This window comes from Corvus brachyrhynchos, unplaced genomic scaffold (assembly GCF_000691975.1).
Source record: "Corvus brachyrhynchos isolate BGI_N302 unplaced genomic scaffold, ASM69197v1 scaffold1, whole genome shotgun sequence".
NCBI lineage: Eukaryota > Metazoa > Chordata > Aves > Passeriformes > Corvidae > Corvus > Corvus brachyrhynchos.
Window position 1 is genome coordinate 1,789,420 of NW_008237222.1, and position 20,880 is coordinate 1,810,299.

Sequence of the window (20,880 nt, forward strand, 5' to 3'; positions counted from 1 at the left end):
TTCTGACTACCCTTTCCATGTCTCTTATGGTTAATCAAGCACTTCTCTGAGTAGTTGTTAAAACTTTTATTATGTGTATGATGTTTTTATGCTTTCCCTGTCATGCAAAGGAGCATCCATCCAAGAAATGGCCACATAGCTTGAGATGTGATTGCTAGGTTTAACTCTACTGTAAAGTCCTACAAGCCACCTGGAAAAGGATGTATTCCTTTTCTTCTTGTCTTAGTGGAACATGGGCACTGAGACAAGAATGCATCCCAAAGGGAGAGAAAAAGTTATTATATGGGTACCTGGAATTAAGCTAATGCATAGAATTTGAGTATGATTCAGGTTCAGTACTGCATCTTAGCATTTTTTATCAAAACGGTGTAAAAATTAGTTTGTACCTAAATGATCTACAGAAAGTTTGTAAAACCAGGATCCAATACATCTATATGTGTTTTCCATGTATACTTGCAACATTCAGGCTTGAATTCTTCACAGACCTAAAGAACTGCCTTTCTGAAACATGTTTGTTTCCAGGTCAATCAAAAAAATAGTGAGAAATGCTGAGCGTTTTTTGACAAACTGAAAATCATTGTACTTGTCCCACTAGCTGGAATGCTGTCTTTACTCTTTTAGCCTTTGTCTCAATAAGCAGAATACTGGGATATTTTTCTAAAAGCAGAAATTAATACATAGTCTCCAAGAAATTGTGTAAGTCTCATTTCTAGGCACAAATGGAATTAGCTTTGACACAGCACTGATGTATCAGTGTTGAAAATATGTATGCAGTGATGGAGCAGGCACAGCTGGCATAAGGAAACCTTCTCGTTACTCAAGATAAATTAATTAACCAAGTTTGGTGATATGGAATAGCAAAAAATGATTGATCAGAGTTGAGCCATATCATAGGATTCATATCTTCTCCTTTGACAGAGAATGCACTGACTATGCCTTGTCTTCAATTGGAGCCATGGGTTAGTAATTGAGAAGACAAGGCACTGAAATAATAGTAAGAATCAGTTGAACACTGGAGGAGTTTTTATCCAGGCACCTGTTCATAAGATCTGTTATGTATATATTACAGATATTATATCCTTAGGCCTTAGTTGCTAAACCCTTAAAAATGTCTAAATTTCTGTTCACGTCAGGAAAACACAGTCACGTAGAAGTACCTACAGTGCAGCTGGTAGTTGAAATCACACACAGTGGAAATCTGTAGAAAGATACTATGTAACTTATGTTATTAACTCTGAGTGTATTTCGGTCTTCTTTATTTTCCTGGCCCTCTCTTACTCCCATTGTGCATCTCCTCAATCTCCTTTCCCTTTCTGATGGACATCAGTGCAATAAATCAGTTTAAAATGAAATTTTGCAATAGAAGCAATACCTTGTTGGCATTGCACACAAGATAGGTATATTTTGTATTTGGATACTTTAAGTGGATACTTTAGGTGGCATTAATAACACCAATATTTATATTATTATAAGCTTAGCTTGCACTAGAGTGTCATTTTTATAGTGTTATGTTCCCTGCAAATGTTCTTCCTGTCACAATAATTTCTGTCTTTTAGAAGGTAAACACACTGGAGAACTAAGCCAAGTGTATGGAGTTTCCAGTATTTTTAATGTTATGACTATTAAAATGATGACCTTTATGCAGTCATCTGAGGCTCTACGCAATGCCTCCAAACTCTGAGGCTCTTTGAGATTATTAATGGCAGTAACATTATCTCAGTAATGTGAGAACAGTAGCTGTCCAGATTGAATGTTATTGGTAAAATTGCCTTGGATAATATGCCCATCTGAATTGGTTAAAAATACAAGTATTAAATCAAAGCATCCCTTCTTCAATTTCAAATATTTCTCAAGCATATTGAGGAAAATTCTGGACAATCACTATCATCAGAAAATTAGGATTTTCAAGAAAGTATTGAAGGTGTCAAAGCTAAGCTTTCACTAATTTTTGAGTGTTGCTGAAAAAAGACTACAACCAATTTGGTATTTACAAATTTTTGTGATAAGCTTATCAAGTATAGTAATGATCTAAAAAATAGATATATACTTATTTTAAGAAAATGTCTCAATAGCTTTTTGGCTGCTGAAAGAAGAAATATTTAATTTGCTGGGCTATGCGAAATTCTCCAGACTGATCAAAATAACCAGAGTTTTATTTTATTTTCTTTGTTTCACAGTTTCCAAATATTTATGACAGAAAATGTTACCATTGTTAGTCCCATACATATAAACAAAAGCTGCTAAAGTGTTTCTAGATCAAGTCCATAAATATTGTATATTACCATCATGTTTTTTGGTGCAAATAGCCTGACATGAGATCTGTCTTTCTTCAGAAATTTTATTTATGGTTTACTTTATTCAATTTTTGTATTACACAGTCATTCTCTATAATAAGTTAATGCTATGCTGTAACTATTTAAGGGATTATAGTGTCAGTAAATTTTAAATCAAGCTACTTGCCTAAGCTTATATTACTGAAATAATGATTGATGTGCACTTTTGTTAAATCATGTGAAATCAAGTACACGAGAGGGCAAAAAATATCACCAGCACCACCAACAAAACAGCCTTTAAAAATTTAGTAACTGAAGAGTTTCAAAATTTAGTAACTGTAGAGCCACTTAGAGCCATTGTGCTTTAGTGATTAGAGGAGGCAGAAGCATATTATAGAAACTGAAGTGAAATCCTGGCTAAGCAGAAAATGTTAGGAAAATTATATTGGCCTCAAAAAGATGAAATTTCACTCCTGGGTCTTATTCCTTCTGACTCCGCTTCTGACTCACTGAGCTTACTTGGTCAAGTAATTTAACCTTTGGTCCTAGCTGGTTAAAAATTCTGACCAATCCCAGAAATTTCATTCAAAGCTGTGTCAGTGAATCATCTTTTGTCTCTAAAACACTTAAAGATGATGTAGTGAAAGATGGCCTTTTTATAAAATGTTCCATAATAATCTAGGTATCTCAAATTCTTCAAAATTTAAGTAAACAGCAAGAGAGAGATTTTTCTCGTTTTATCGCTTTTATTTATTTTTCCACTACAAGGAAACATGCATTTTTCACAATATAATTTGTTGCTATTGTAAGGAGATATTCACAAAATAGAAATATTTAGCTCAGAAGGGAAAAGCTATTAGGTAGATAAGGAAAATATTCTTAAGTATCTTTTTCCTTAGATCAGATCAAGGGTCTGGAATTCAACTACTTACTCAAGGGATTGTATTCTCTATAGTTAGGAGCTATCCGGCTGAACTAAGTGCTGCAGAATATATGGTCAGAATAAGTACAAGCTATTTATATAAATAACAAGACATTCTTAAGTAGGAAAAAAAGTATGATTCCATGTGCCTTTGTATGGGAGTGAACAAGACAGCAGTTAATCATTCAGGAGCTAGGCAGAAGCTCAGAAACCTGTTTACAAATGTGAACAATAAGTATTTAGGCTCTCTAGTGTTTTAGTCTTCAGGAGTTTCTGAAGCCTCTGGTGATGCTTTTGTCTAGTCTGTCTTTTGACTAGTCTGGCCCTTTTTCTCTTTTGGGATGTATAGCATATATTTGCCATATCAAACAATTCTTTTTCTACTCAGAATCTTGCCATATATAATATTGTTGAAGAAGCTGTACTATCTTCTGTTTCATCTGTTTTTTAACATTAATCTTCTCATTTTGTCTAATACCCTGTGCCTTTCCAGCATTTAATTGCCAGGTTAGTTCTGATTAATCTGCGTATATCTAAGATACCAGGCTATGTTACTGAGCTACATTTTACAAAGATTTTTTGCACATGATATTATCTATGCAGCATAAATTTCTGTTTATATTTTTCAGCCTATGCAGCATTTTTGGCTTCTCATTTGCTTTAATGAATAATGAAGTTATTGTAATAAAACTAGCAATTTTTGACAATGTAGGATTAGTCTGAAACAATAGTAATATTATAATAACTTATTATCATGGCACAACAGCGAAAATATAGACTGCAATGATTTAATCTAGATGGACTCCTAGAAAATACCCAAAGTGAGATTTTTTCATCCAGAAGAACTTGCAAGAATCCCAGAAAGGTAGCAGGAAGGAAGGAAGGAAGGAAGGAAGGAAGGAAGGAAGGAAGGAAGGAAGGAAAAGAAAGTATCTCCAGTAGGTAATGAAATTTTGATCACTGGTAATAGGAAGGGTTAAAACTATTTGGAACATTGTAGAGAGTATTAAAAAAAATCAAGAATGAACTGGAGCAGGTACATCGACCAGCTTCTTTGATAACTAAAGGAATGAAGAATTTGTTTTACAAGAGGGGACTGAAAGAGCTGGATTTAGCCTAGCAAAATAATAGCTGAGAAAAGTATGATTGCCTTCTATAAATAAATGGGGGGCAAGAGGAAGATGAGTTATTTTTGCTAAAGGACAAGGTTACCCAAGAACAAATGAATATAAACTAGCTATGAATGCATTTATTCTGCAAATTCATATAAAGGGTTTTAAGATGGAGCTCAAATGAGATGAATGGGATTGTATGACATGATTATTTATGATAGCAGGGAATTGGATTCACTGACCCAGGATGCCTCCTCTAGTTCTACAGCATGTGCTTGTACAAATCGCAGTTCTGTTCTCTGACTAGTAGATCACCTATTTCTGTAATTAGCTACTTCCTCTGCTGAGATCTTGTAAATCTTTGATTTTTGTTTCCAGCAGTAATGCAGTTAGAAATTTGGGTTTAGATTCCACCCTCTTCCTTTGCATTTTCTCTTTTTTTAATGTATAACAGAAATAATGCTATGCTTCTGCATTTTCTGGTATTTTTGGCAGAAAAACAGATCAGGGTAAGTGGAGGCAAAAAGGTACGTGAAAGGTAGGTGGTAAACTTTCTGAGCAGGAATTATGTACAAGTAGGTATGAACAGGTAAAACAACCAGTTTTGTGCCACTGTATTTCAAATATGAGCACTAATATATATATGCATGTTACATTTTAATGTTGGTATAAAAAGTATTAACAGTTACTTTGATTTAACATTAAAGAAGTGTCTTATTTTTACAGACATACAGGAAATTCAAATACAGAGATTTACTTCTCTGTAGATTATTTTTGTAAATTCCACTGGTTCCGCAGAAATTTCTTGCTCTCTCAGATCACCAAGCTAATTTTGTGTGACCTGATGCCTTGAAGTGCCACATTTGCTTAGGTGACCTAATTGGCTCAGGCAACTTAGGTGCATCTGCTCATCTTGGTGACTCACATTCTTTTCTTGATGAGTCGGGTACACAGAATTATCTTTTCAGGAACATGCATTGTTGATAATTTGCCTAGAAGGGCATGTGGGTAGGTCTTGAAGAATTATCTCTATAGTCATTGGCTATGATGTTGCAAGAACTTGTTAGCCAAAAGAAAATGGTGAGCAACTGGTAAAATGCCATATATAAAACATTCCTTAGTAGACTGAAAGTTTGTCTTTTTTATTCTAATATTTTATTCTCTTATTATTAATAAAAACTTATTTTGTTTTGAAAAATATGTACATATATCTTTGTGGTACAGCTGGGTGATTTGGGAAAGTGATAACAGAAAGAAAGGAAATTTTGGGAAGACTTAAAAACTAAATTTTTTATTCATCCACTGTGAATTGTCAGGGCTGTTAATCAGACAAAATTGTTAATCAGTCATAATGTTCAGAATTTCAGCTCTTTCCTGCTACTGAGCATGTGCTGGATCTGACTGTGATATTGTCAGGCGTGCTAAGCAAATATTAAGGAGTGTGAGAGCAGCAATGCAGAAAAATTCAAACTTGTGTTGCATTACACCCTGTCAATCACAGTGAATGTGGCCTGACACAGCATGGTATTTGTGCCCAGATGGTCTCAAGGGCTTAAAATTCTTAAAAGGAAAGTTTCTTGTGAGCTAGGTTATTAAGAGTTTCATCTGAATAAGGAATGAAGGTTGTGGCCCTTTAGAAACACAGCGTTCCAAGAGATTCCTACGTCTTTGTCAATTTAAAATGATGGCAAGCAGTGGCATCATATTTATTGTATAGCAGTATCTATATTAATAGCCACCACATAACAGCTGAAAAACATTCCTTTTCTATCTGGGCATGTCGCCTCAGTACATTAACAAAGGTTCAAGAACAGAAGATGACAGGCTTTCATAGAGAATCATGCTGTTAAAATAACATTCTCTCCTGTGCCACAGCTTCTGGCACTGGAATCCACCATCCTGTCGTAAATTGCTGACATCAGTGTAGAACAGCATTAAGATTGTGCCTTTAACCCTTTTGATACCATTTCTCTGGGTAATTCTGTATCATATTTAGAAGGAAGAGAAAAAACTTCACAGGAAAAGGTACATATACATACATACACCCATAAAGTGTATCTCTTACAGACAAATTTCAGAACACAGACTTCAGATTTTCCTTAGAACTCTCACTGCTATTTCAAAATGATGACAAGAATGATGACAGCTCTTTACTTTTAATCTATAAGTGAAAGAAAAATTAGATTCTGTATATTTAAAATGTTGACCTTCAGAAATTCCTCAAAAACTCTGACCACATCAATGTATTAATTTCAATAATAGAAGAGTGAGAAGGAGGGAAAAGGGGGAGAGGGAGAAGCACTCAGCTGTTCCAATAGTGTCCTTGCTTTGTTTTGGTGACTATAACGCCTTTCACTATACCAATCATATCATAAATCACAATTCTTCTCTCTTTAATGTTATGCAACTTTTAGAGTACATCTGTTACTGTGAAACCTGGCCTTTTAAATTTTTTTAAGATATTTTCTTTGTTCATAAAGAGGCAATCTAACCATAGATATGATGGAATGCAAAATAAGAAGACAGAATGGACACCCAGTTAACAAAGGCTTCTTGATTTGCAAGAGGGAAAAAGGGTTTGCAGTCTCAATTTACAAGGTGTAGATAAATTTCTGAACTTCACTACAGAGGAAGTGAAGTAGAAACAAACTGTGATTAGTGATTTGAATGAGTGCAAAAGAGTTTTGAACATATTTGGAAACAGGCATCACGCAAAAGCTCACCAAATCACACAAATATTAACCAAATCTGAGTTCTTTAACATAGAATCACAGTGAGAATTACAACTGGGAGAAGTCTCTTACATGTTAAATTAATACTTGCATTTAATTCTTCCTGTTCAACTCCTTAAGTAGTTGGCCTTTTCCTAGAACACATGGTAGATGAAATCTTTAGTAATTTTGCCTGCCCTGCCTAAGTACCCTGTTCTGCAGCAAAGGTCTTCCAGGTATAAAGGATGTTTTCTCACACCACATACAAGAGATCCTCAGCTACACTGGGTCAGTCTGCTCTAAATTCAGCTTTTTTTCTGCCTTTCAAACAGCTATTTAATTTAAAATCTATATTTTTGCAGGCCCTCATGGCATGGAAATGATACCTCCTGGCATTTGTTTGTCTTTAGTTAAATCCAAAGGTGATAACGTAATAAAAAAGTTTATTAGATTCTCCTGTGACCACCTTCACTGGCAGAAATTCTATTACATGCAGTTTGGCCCAAAAGTATTCTTGGTATAATTCCATCAAATCTAGCTTTCTGTTTACATCAAATTCTACTTGTGTGTATGGGGTTTGATTTGATATGGGATTTAACTTACAAGATGTGGGATAAGAGAACAGAGGTTGTTAAAAGGTACAACAGCTTAGATTGCCAAAACTGACACATTCACCCTTGAATGTGTCTCATTTTCTTTCAGTGTACTTTCAGTGTGATGAGACAGAGGAAAACTGAAAGAATGAACTTCTATGCTGCAAAATTGTGTTTAATATACAGCCAGCTGTACAAGAGCTCATCTGGTTTAAAGCATTATTTTGAGTTTTGTTTGCTTGGAAAAGCATAGAGTTCATATATATCTTCCTCCTTGTTGCCTTTGCTGAAGCAAGGACAGATAAATTTCTTCCCATGAAGCTAATTACCAACTAACAAAACAATACACAAACAGAAAGTATCACTTTGATTCATCCCTGGAAAATAATACCATTATCTTCCAACCTGCACCATCATGGAGGCATATGTCACTATTTCTGGAGGTGATGATAGGCTACTGAGCTTCCTAAGCTTCTTGGACTTCTGTCACTCCTCTTCATACCAGCTCTATTTTTACCTCTTCAGGACCCTGTTAGAATCCAGCAACCCCATTCCTCTGCAAACTACAAATTTCTGCAGTTTTTGCTGTCCCCTGTTGCAATTCCTGTTACTGTTTAATTTATGCTGCGGTTTTTTTCCTATTTGTTAGGTCTTATTCCACCATCTTTTCAGTTCTTTCCTAAATTATTAAGTGTAGGTGTCTACTGCAGGGCTTGGGGATTTAGCAAGAGTCTCTCATTAATATTAATGGTGGTCATGAATAAATCAGTGTTCAGCATAGAGAAATTTTTTCCCTTCTTTTTTTGGTGAAGGGTATATGAGTGTGATCAACTTTTTTTGATACCATACTAAGAAGGTTAAGAATAATGCCATTTAAATTACTTCTCATTTAAATACAGAGTAGATATACTCTTAGATAATACTAAGATGCCTACATGTGGTGCCACCTTGTCATTTCAGTGAGTAAAAAAGATTTAGTCTCAACTTTTTCAATTATTAGTTGTTGTGGTTGTTGGTTTATCAGACTGAAAGTCTCAAACAGTGAATGTCTCCATTCAAAGCAGAAATACAGCACAGGTGCTACGGAAGTATGAGCCGTGCTTTCATCTTCCTTTCACACATACACATCATCTCATTCTGCCCCTCACCTTAACTCAGAGGGACCTTCTAGTGAATAACTGGAGAGTTTCATCTCTATTATTATTCGGGGGTTTTTTTGCCTCACAAGGACCCAGTTACTCCAAATGGGAATTGTGGTTTTGGCTGTACCCAGTGGTAACTGCACTGGAATCTAATTCCTTATTTCACACAGAACTGCCATCAGCTGGTAACAGTTGCTGGGTCCAGCTGAGATTAATTTGAAATAATATGCCAAAGTTTGAGGGATATTGTAGTCTATTTTCAAAGTTTTCAACTAAATAATTCCTCATAATTATATTAATCTAATACCATGTCTATAATCTGTGTTATTTTCAGGACATTCTTTCCAATCTAAACTTCTACAGGCTGAAGGTAGGAACAGGTCATGCAGAAACTCTTATAGATCTGTCTGACTTTGATGTGGAACCTAGGGCTAATTGCATTTGACCCTTACTGCTTTGGGGCAAATCTGAACTATCCTAGCTCTAAATCCTGATTATTTTCTGTTTGTACCTCGAAAAACTCATGTGAAAATGAGAATTATGTTGATTTTTAAAATTTTAAAATACATTTTGTTCTCTAATAGTAATGAAAAATGGAACTCTTGATATTTTCCAAAGCATCTTACCTCAGCCTTAGTAATTTTTTCCAGATTTACCAGATAGTTAAAACTATTGGTAACTATGAGACTTGACCTAGGCCACATGAATACGACTGTGGCACATTTTTGTCAGAACACATGCTCAGAAGAATATCTATTAGTCCACATGTGTGTAAATCCAGATGCACTTTCACTACCTTTCTGGCTCCAGGGAGCCCGAGTGGTTGATGGGAACTTGGCCAAGTGGAGGTGCAATGGTTGATTATCTGTCCTCTCCATGAAAAATTGTGAGACTGATTGAAGTCAGCCCTCAGAGTTCCCTCGTCCCAGATCAGTAGCAGTAGCTGGTTTGCATGAGCACTGAAAATATCAGCCATGTCTGAATAGTACTCAAATCCAAATTACAATTAAAAATTTAATTACAGCAATGCAGTACAAAACTTTTTAATGTCATCGATTCAGGACTTTTCACGAGAAAATATGCACTGATGAAAAGTATATACCAGTCAAGTAAGGGTCTAAAATCCTATTAGAAATCCTGTGGTTGCTCAAAATCTGCAAAATACAGCTCTCCAGTTTTCTGCTTCACCTAGTTTTTCTATAGTATTTATCTACCCTACAAAAACTTTTGGTGAATTGTTCATGTTTATAATAGGCTTTTAAATGTAAAAGAGCATGTAAATCAAGTGTCTCTGTGATGCACACACTGCTAACAGCGCTTAGTATGAAAAGCTTCCTGATCTCACTCAGAGCTTGCCTGCCATACCTCTAAGCTTCATTAACTTCTGACAGTTCTTCCTGCGTTAAGATCTCTTTTTCTTTGTGTAATCATGGTCTCTAAATGGTAGGTATAATAATTTTCCATTTAGAAAACACTTACATGTGAACATTATTAGGATTATATGCTTGAAAATGGGGAATGTTATTAAAATATTCAAGCAAGTATTTAAATGTAGTCCTAACATTAGTTATCTCTATATTTTTAATCAATGTAACTACAGAATTTGATTTTTCACGTCTAGTATTCCCATCTGGGTTTTGACTCAATAATTATAGTTGTAGCTAATCGCAAATTCTATATTTAAGTTGGCTAGCAATTCCTTTACGAAGGATTAGAGTGAGCTCTCTTTCAGAAACTTTCGTATCTGTCTTATTTACAGCAGACATCTGATTTTAGTCAAGAGATAGCCCTGTGACTTTTTCCCAAACATTTCAATTTCTGATTTGGTTGTAATACAAAGTGTTAAGCATTGTAATTTCTGTTCTCTTTTCTTGTATAATCAGTGTTATCAGACAAAGTACACATCTCTTCTAATCTGTCTGAAGCTGCTGGTAATGTTCTGAGAACATTCTTCACTTTTAACAGTGATTATGACAGTTGAGGTGGGGATAAAGGCCAGAGCCTCCACAGACATACGTGCTTTCCTCCCCATTAGTCCAAGAGGAGGCAGGTGTGCTCATCACTGGGACTGGAGACACACTGGAGCCCTCCCTATAAACTCCACCATCTGACCTATGTCCACATCCTGTTCTGCTCACACTGTCAGTGAAGCAAGTGAGGTAGGAGTTCCTGCATGGCTCTAGCAATGCTCCAATGATTTTCCATGCACTTATTTTTTCCCCTGTAGACGTATGTTCTGAACTTGTCTTGCAGTCCAGCTTTTCTCGGGCAGAACAAAGTAGAATAAGTAGTGCTGTTTAGTCACACTTGACAACCCTGTCACTAGCCTGGCCACAAAAAAAGTGGGTTACCCTGGGGGTCAGATAGGCCAGAGCCAAGCATTTACCAGAGACAATCACTGGGCATCTGCTTATGATTGCACTCAGATGGCAAGTAGCTGTGCAGAAGCTGCTACCAGCTGGAAGGAATTAGGGAAATATCAAGTGACTCTAAATTTTGCAAGGACCAGAGTTACCTTAAAGCAACAGGTATAGTAGAGCAGAGATATCAGGGCATAGGTCATGTGAGATCCAGGGATTTACAAAGCCTTTGTGGCAGCATTATGTCCAGTAGAGGTGTGAGGAGAGTATTGATTCTGCACTGGTATCTTAATATTGGTAGAAAAATACCAGAAGGAGCCTTGCAACTATTCATATTGGTGTTTTGCTTACTATTATAAGTTACAGGCCAGAAAATAAGTTTTAAAGCCCATTTTAAGATGAAAAGTCAAAACAGTTCTGGCAACACAAGTAATACGGGATCCACAAGTCAGAGCAACTTCTTACTTGTGAATTTATTAAAGGAAACTCCCCATGTGGTCCCCCACATGAGCATAGGAAGTAGAATACTACCCACACTAGGAAGGATAATAATGCCTTCTCTACAAATGTAAGTGGGAGTGAGAAAATGGGTTAAAGCCCAAACCTGACAATAGATTTAACTGAAAGCATTTCTTTCGTTCTTGTTTTGTGTGCACTTGGGAGACCGTGCTGCTCCAAGGAACACAGAAGAGTGCTAAGAAAAAGAGGACAAGGTGCATCCATTCCTTCTCCCCTTCACGACTCTTGTCCAGCAGTAGAAAATGTCCCAAACCCTGAATTTTTCACTTCAACAGAAGGGCAAATATATACAATAGGAGATAATCAAAGCCTATGAAACAAATATAATGCAATCAAGAAATTTAATCTCTTCAAACCTGTGTAGGTAGTAACATACTAGATAATCAGGACTCTTATCACAAGTTTATCCTGCTTTTCTGTAGAATTTGTCTATTCTTTTTTGAGACCTTATTGACGTACAATTTTTCTCTGTTTTATGCATTTTTACGTTGGTCCTAATTATGGAAGGGAAGTCTACCTGCAGATATTTTACTTGTAACCAATACAATTTTTCTCTGTTTTATGCATTTTTACATTGGTCCTAATTATGGAAGGAAGTCTACCTGCAGATATTTTACTTGTAACCATAATAGATATTTCATGACACGCTGCTCTTTCCATGCTTTTTTAAGTCCTTCACTACTTTTTCATTCCTGATTCCTGAACTCACCATCTGCAATCCTTTTCCAGTAAATTATCACTTAGCAATGTTTAATAGTAAGTTTAGTGATGTCTTTGTTCAACTCATTACAAACAAATATATTGAGTTATGTGGTGCTTACTTCCCGGGTATCCAGTCCTCCTTTGATACGTAGCCTCCCCAAACCTAGACATTTAATTTTAAAGAAACATTTAAATACATGTTTCATTAAAATCAGTACATCAAGAGAACCTTTGCACATTTGGCCTTCAGCAGGGAGGTATCTGCTAGATATTATTGTACTTACAGACGAAATCAAGTCAGAGCAAATGTTTTAAACTGGCCTAGTTGCATGTCAGGGGTTTTATAGGTTTTCTAATTTCATTTATTCTTGATTATGTATTTGCTGGTTTTCATTTGTACTGGAGCATCATTACTTAATGTTTCTACTATACTTGAGAGGTGAAAAGTAATTTAGCTCAGATGTACATTTACTGTAAGTGTTAAATGCTCTTGCTATCTCCTGTGGGTAGAGCCTGGACATCCTTAAATCCATGTATTTAGCAAAGAAGACCTCTTTCAAGAGATATGGATTTATTTCCTATGCTTTTTTCATTGATGCTGTTTTGGAAAGATATCAGCACACTAAAGGAAACAAAATGTTCAGCTCACAAATCTAAGGGGAACTTGGAGCTGCTGAGACACAATTACTTTGGTATTTAAGAGGGATAAAAAAACCCCTTAGAAATCCTGTTTTGAAAAATTAAGAATAAAGCAAGTATTCACTTTCCAACCAAATACAGTTCTTTCAGAAATCCAAATGCCATTTAATTTATGTAAGTCACGGGAGGGAGAGAATATCAGTCAGAAGCCCGTCCACGCTTGCTGAAATCCACAGAAACCTCCTGGAGTGGATTATGCTTCACGCTGGGGAGAGCAGAGGTGAGGGAGGAAGAATGTAGAACAAATGTGTAGTAGAGAAAAAGGGAATGAGAAGGTGGAAATATAGATGTGTGTGTGTGAACCTAGGTCATTGTTACAGAATAGGGAAAAGAACATCCAGTACATGGTTCTTCCTTGGCATTACACTGGTAGCAATGAGAGCTTCATCAAGATGGAGGAGGTGGAGGGGATATCGATTTTTTTAGAAATATGTGAGGATAAAAGTAAAATACAGCAATGCCTGGAATGAGTTAAAGTTTTGGCTGACATTCATTAGCAAGACTGTTGTTAATATGCAGTGGTGTTTTTATCTCTGCTTCTGATAAATCAAACCATGACTGTGAGATTTTACACAGTGCATGATGGTGCACCGCATCACCAGATGAAACTAGGATAAATTTTCATTTTGAAAAGTGAATTAAACCCTTAAATATCCCAAGAAACTGATAGAGCCCATTATCTTGTTTATTATTCAGGTCTTTAAAAAATCCCTTGATGCAGCAATAATTGCTTGCCTGAATCAACTGAATTTATGTAAAACAAATTTTCAGCTACTTTCTTGAAAATATTTCTCTCAAGCCTATTACACTAAATGTCATTCAGAATAGTCCCAAGAAACTTGGAGAAAATTGCCTTTTTGGTTTTTTTTCCCTAACATACTGCAACTACTCTCTTGCAGTTTTATGTCCTTGTCATTTCACAAAGTATTAGCTGTGGTTTTCTACTGAGCTGCCATTCTTAGCTGTATAACTATTGCATAAGCTGCGTGGATACATATTTGGAATTATAAAGTGGGATGGAGAAATCAAGTCAAGTGGTTGGCATTCTAGGCAGTTAACAGAATATAGCACTAGAAGGGATGATATTTGGTCCAGCCCTCCAGGCTCATTGACTTCGGCAATTCTCTCTGTTCATGGGCATAAAAATTCTCTCAAGGTCACAACCAAGGTTAAATCACGGGAACTTCGAAATGGGAAACTTTAAAAAATACTTCTAAAAATAAAACAAAGGGTCTACTGAAACTAATGGGAAATTTTCCATTGACTTCAAAGGCAGTAGAATAGAATCAGAGCCATGAAACTTCATACATGGGAAGGGAATCCGTGACTATGATTTTGTAGTATTTTCTCAAAATTATACATTTCCTATTGACCACCTTCTTTTACCAATTTTAATAATTTCTGGCTTCTCTTGAAATAAAGAATATAGTCTTGCAGCCTAGTGCAAATAAACCTACCTCAAAAATATAGAATATAGGAAATAGAGCATTATAGAATTTGAATATTCAAAACTAAGCAATAAAATAACTCACAGTAAAGACTTTTTAGCACTCTACTAACAACATCAATATTAATTTTGTTGAGAAAGCATACAGATGATAGATGTTATGATGACATATTAGCATTTGACATGGGGAAGAAAGTTACAGTGAAGGGATTTTTTATTTGGTTTTTTTTTTTTTAAGACGAAGAACATTCACATTCTCAAACTTCATTATCACATTGTGGCATCAGTTTTAAAAAATAAATATTTCTCCACAAATCTTAGATACATTTAGAAACAAACCTAAAAAGAAAAGAAAAAAAAGAACCTTTTTCAGGTGCTAAGAATTATACATCCCCTTTTTATTGATTTCTTCAAATGTCCATGTCAACCTCAGTCAGACTTCAGTTTAAAGTGTGAAAGTGTTATACAGTATGTTCACAGCCAGACAAGCCACTAAAAATGGCCATTTTCATCAAAGGAGAATTTGGCCCTGGAAGCAGAAATTCCTGAAAATGGGAGAGATACATTTGCATTCCTTTTTTCCTTGCTTTTTGAGCACATTTACATGAGTCTTGAGAAGGACTTTAACAGTGAGTTATCGTCTTGAGTTTGTCTTACATAGCTTTCTATGACCATTTCCACCAGAAAATCAATCCTAGGAATTCTGAGCTTTGAGCATGAACTCAAAAGCTCTCCAAGTGACTAATGTGAGCAACAACAATTAATGACACTTGCAATAATAAGCCTTCTCATAGCTGTAATTTGCAGAAGACTTTATTGTAAAATCCCAAATAATAAATGTATTTTAGAAAATCATAATATTTGAATCAAGAGCACACCAGGAACAGAAAAAGAGGTGATTTTTTTGCTATTGCCATTTTTTCTCCATGCGAGGACTAAGATGGCTCATTCAATCCTATGAATAGTAAAAAGAGTTGCAAGAAGTGGTGAAAGACAGAAAGGTTATTTAACTTTGGCACAGAGCTGTCCACATGATATTGTTGAATCAAGGGATTGGGGTAATCTCCAGCATTAGCAACGTGAGGTTAATTTTTTTTTGCTCATGTAGTAAAATAACTGCCATGAATTCTATCATGTCTCATTCAGGCCACATTAAAACCTGCATGCTGTATAATCATGCTGTAATTAATCCATATGAGTCTCAATATTCCAGGTTTATATTTCTTTTTCTTTCTTCTGTGCATATTTGACATAGTATGTGCGACTATTCCTTCCGGCTTTCACTATGCATTTTTCATTCAAAACCCAAGAAGACAAATTCCCTCTGCAATTCAGAAAAAGACAGACTTGCAACTTTTCAGCATTTAAAAAACTTTTTGTCACCCACTGTCAGAGAACAAGGTAAAACCAGCATGGTCATTTTAATAGTTGGCGCTTAAAACAAAGATGGATTTGAATAGTTGCCTTGTCTTTCTGCAGTGTATGTTTGTGCTGTTCTGTCACACAGCACTATAGTTTTCAAGCTGTCTTAACCACAACATCAGGGGAAGTTGTGTGCTTGTTTCCCTATATCCTTGTAAATCATACTGTCCATTTACATGCTTTCAAGAAACAAAATAATTTCTGCAAGTGCTTTCATTAAATTGAGTTCCCCACTGGGACACCAGTCTTCTTCCCTCTACTTGCTTTGAATGACTGTCTGAGGTTGGGAGTAAAGGCTAAAAGGAAAAAACAAACCAAAATAACAAAGGTGGAACAGTCAAACCTCAGGCCATTAAGGGCCATGTCTTCAAAGCCGTGTGACAGAGCAGAGAGGACATGTGGTTTCATTGATTGAATGCAGACTGAGAGACTGAGAGGAACTTGTAACTTTTAATTTTACTTGTGCTCCAGTCTCTCTTTGCAACCCTTAAGCAAACTTATTTAACTCAGCAGAAGATCTAGCATTGTCTTTTGTAGAGTCACAACACCAACCCCAAAGGCCAAGGCAGACTTAGGACACACTTTGAGTTGTACTCATTCTGGTCTGCTTCAAGGGGGCAAGAAGGCATCCTGAAGGAAGCTCAGAATAACTGCCCAAACTAGTACAATTATGTGTACTAAATCACACACTTATGTGTGATCCTAAAGCCCTTGGCCTTACTCTTATATCCCATATATTGGGTCTTATCCTGCATTTCTTGGAAAAGTCTGAGCTGCTCAAAAGCTGTGCCAGAGCAGTTTCCTCAGTATGTATGTTTACCACAGGTCTGTATGCCATTCACAGCTGAACCCAAAACAGCAGCCCAGTGTCTCAATTTCTCAATCTAAACTAAAAAATAAAAAAGCTTTTTGGAATTCAGGAGGAGGCTAATGATGCTTGTCATGCCGTGACTTTGCAAGGGATCACTAGCTAACCCTGGGAACAAAAGCAGCTGAAGCACAAACTCTTATCTCCCCAGAGAAAACAGGGAGGGATTCGCAGCAGGAAGAACAAACCGTATATCAGGTCCTAGCCAAGATATGGCCTTCCAGTGACAGGTTTGCCTGCGAGAGCAGGAGTCTGGGCTCTGTGACCCAGGAGGTCAGTTCCAGGCCCACCTTGCCATAACACAAATGAACCAGGGAACTAGCTTGACTCCTGCTGACAGCCATCTGGTCAGAAGCACAGTAAGTGCTGCTGGTCCAGGACAGAGCTTCCAAACCCCAAACTGGCATGAGAAAATGAGTGCTAGGGTGAATATAACTGACTGTAGCTGGTATGAGCAAAAAAAAAAAAAAAAGCCTTCAAAAAGCTAGCACATGACCATATGAGGCCCAACTTTCTGATTCTTTATTTTGAGAAAGAAAATCTAAAACCTTAAAAATTTCAAAAAAAAGTGTCAGGAAAGGAAAATGTCCCCTATTTCTATGAGGATACTGGCTAAATGAAGTCTGTGGTACTGCTCCAAACCCTGTTTCTTTGCCTGTTGAACACAAGCAGCAGAGAACACTTCATCTTGTTAATTTTTGTTACCTTTGTAGTGAGATATCTGGGACATCCTATCCACGCAACTTGATGGAGAATGCTGTTTTTAGGTGCTTCGCTTCATTTTACCTTTTATTATGTTCAGGAGAGATAGAGTTGTCATAAATATTTAAGTGGGAAGCCAGGTAGGATAATTGAATTAATCAGTCATATTTACTTAATGCTCATATTGAGTTTAAGAAGCACATCCACTGGTGCTATGTCTGATTATAGGTTCTGACTTGCAACCTGATTTTACTGTGAATCTTAAGACATATAGCATGTCTTTTATGGCATCATCTCCTTGAACCAGTGGGTCCAGAAGTACTTAAGCTTGTCTTCCCTGAGATGCAAGACTTTGTGATTATAGGTATGAGGATAAGGATTGCAAATGTAAATGCTAAGGGCTGTCCAGGCCACCACAGCATTTCCAAGAAAAATTAATTACTTCATCAATTAAACAGCACCATTTAGAGGTGCAGGGGTATTCTACTTGCCATAAATTAGAAGGATGTTGTCATTTTCCATCCTGTCATTATCTACTGCTTCTGACTGTAAGGTAGTTTTCATTCTAAGAGCTTGACACAGAAAAAATCAGTGTCCACCAAGAAGAGAGAATGAAGAGTGGAGTTTTCTTCTGTCAGTGGAGTGACACTAGTCTTGCCAATCTCCCCTTTTAGAAACATGCCTGACTGCTCCTGGCTCAGTATTTAGTCAAAGACTTGCCATCAGGAAAGAGAAGTCATCGCATGCACATTGCCTCATCTTCACGCCGTTTTGGACTCTAACTGCTCTTAAGGAGTAGCTTTACATTGCCACCTCATTTTTCACCATACTCATAGCCCATTCTAATGACTGATGGCTGGACACTACTGTCCTAGTCTGGATTAGAAAGGATGATGAGAAGGTGAATAATGATGTGTACAATGACATGTATGACTGTGCCAAACAGTTCCCGGGGTATAATTATGTTGTAGGAATAAAGCAGTGTTTGAACTCTCATGGCTTTGTTAACACTCTGAGATGATGTTTACTATGTCCTGCAGTAACTGATGCAAAAGCTGACCTGACTCCCTGAGAGAGAGGCTTAGCAAATACAACATGGAAAGAAAATAATCTTCTGGGACCACAAATTTGTAACTTCATTTTTTTTAGAGAAGAAAATAAACAATCCTTGTTTGCTGTTACCAAGAGTTTACTAAGTGCCAGTACCACAGCTGTCAAGAGACCATCTCTGGATTTTATTTATTTATCTTTAGATAAATAAATAAAAAAAATAGATTGCTTAGAAAATAGGCTTTAAAAATTGTGATTGTAATTACTCAGATTAACAAAGGCAGAGAGGAGTGAAAGCTTTTGGAGTGTTCATCCATAGACAGGGGAAAGGGATTGATCAGAATGGGTGTCGATGTGTTATGGGTGGTGATAGAAGGAAATCAGACACAGGATCAGAAGAAGAAAAGATACAGTTATCCTCTGCTTTTGTTTCTTTTTATCACTATATTTATTCTGAAATTTTTTTGTGGTGTCTAATTTAGAAAGGGAGATATTTTTTCTAAACTCTCCTTACACTGAAACACAAGCAAAGTTATGGATTCTATATGTTAGTGGAAGATGAGGATCTCTCTAAATATCTTACCTCAAAGGAGGTAAAGTGGATGGTGAGCCAGTCTTCTTTCAAAGGATTGGGTTTGACGACCTTCCCAGCAGTCAAAAAGAAAATGACATTACCTAGAAAGTTCACAGACTTCATATAGACTTTATATAGCAGCTGATTGGATGACCTCTTTCACCAAAGTTTCGCTGAGAGCAAAGATCCTGTTTATATCATTCAAAGAATACAAATGGAATAGAAAAAAGAAATACATTTATACAAAAATTAGAGAAATAAAAATTACAGGTGTGTTCTAACTCAAACACTAGATCCAAAACAGTCTGAGTTTCAAGGCAATACAATTCTATATACAGACACTGCAGCTTGGGTTTTTCTCTATAGGAAAGGTGCAGAGGTCATTGAAGAAAAGAATCCAAAACATGATTATATATTTCAGTTCTTTCTGCAGTCACTACTTCAGTCTATAAAGTTTCCAGTCCTCTAAAGCTAAAGCAGAACATTGCTATTTCAGGAACCAGAACTTAGCCCTGGAAGCACATTTTTGCATCATCATTTTACCATTTTATTTTCGTACTTGCCTTAAAACCTCATGGCTTTAAAAGCAGAATAGACTGGAAAAGAACTTTTTGTTACATTTGGAATGCTCAGGAGGAAAAAACAATTGCTTGAGAATACATTACTTGGTCAGTTTAGGTTTAACATTATATTTATGGTGATTAGCAACTATTCAGAATTTCAAATTGCAGAATTTGAGCTGTTTCAATACTTTTTAGTGATCAGATACATTACTGGATGGCACCATATCTAATTTCCATCTCAAATACTCTGCAAATGTAATGGACAGGTCCATGCAAGCTGCATTTCTGTTGTTGTGCTCAGTCCCTAGTTCAGACCATAAGATATGACTGACCAAAACAAGCAATTCTCAGCTGAGACAGACCAACAGTCCATCTATCTCAGTGTTTTGTCTCCAGCAAAGACAAGAAATTGTTGGAGTTGCTTTTTGCTATCCAGTTTCATCTTGTACACATCCAGAAGTGCCTGAAACAGTGTAACTAGACATATTATGGGGTGCATCCCTTTCTCTTCTCTTAAAGGGAGCCTGTTGAAAGACTCGTAAATTGCAAAACCCTTTCCACAGAAATTTTCACTATCTGCTTTGTAAAGGAATATTTTTTGTTACCTGTTTTACAGACACCTTACTAATTTCAATGAATCTCTGTGTCTCTTGGTATTCAAAATATGATTTTCATGCAAGAATTTTCCTAATTCAATGCTTCTTGTTAGGCAGTGTGTGTCAGAAGCTGCCCAGGTGACGACTGGTATTTGCAGTTAATTTGCTACAGGTACCTATTCAAATCACCTTACATTTTCTTTTGTTCCAGTGCAACTCAGTGATTTGTGGGAAGTGAACTCAGAAAGTGACCAGAACAGCCACAGTGAATGTGTTTAAACAGTCAGTGCTTAGTCAGTCCTTATCTGTACTCTGTGCTTTAAAAGTAGTTGGTTATTAGTAATAATAATGAATGCTATTGCTTTGACAAGATTTCCTCCTTCGTATATGCCCTAAGCAGAAGATTTGAATAATTATTTTTTTAAAGAGGGCTAATGCTTGAAATATTTTCAGTGAATATAGAAACAGATTTTTTTTTTTTCTCTCTTGAATACAGGATGGTTTTCTGCTTCACTGGAACAGAGGAGGGCAATATCTCCCAAGAGACTCAAAAGCCTTGAAGGTAGTTGCTGCCAGGGTAGGTTAGTTTGAGCATATGTTTGGATAGAGCATGTAGCAGCATCTC

General features: G+C 36.4%; 1 protein-coding gene across 9 annotated transcripts in view; it reads left to right on the forward strand.

Moving 5' to 3' along the window:
- Positions 1–20,880, forward strand: part of FLRT2 (fibronectin leucine rich transmembrane protein 2) — a 63,230-nt gene that overhangs the window by 22,437 nt on the left and 19,913 nt on the right. For 2 of the 9 annotated variants that reach the window (XM_017728958.1, XM_017728960.1), the window contains exon 2: positions 20,752–20,832. The exons of 6 other annotated variants lie outside the window; for them this stretch is intronic. The gene's annotated coding sequence lies outside the window, so the exon portion shown is untranslated. The remainder of the gene's footprint in view (positions 1–20,751; positions 20,833–20,880) is intronic. One more of the 9 variants, XM_017728959.1, reaches the window with a different exon arrangement.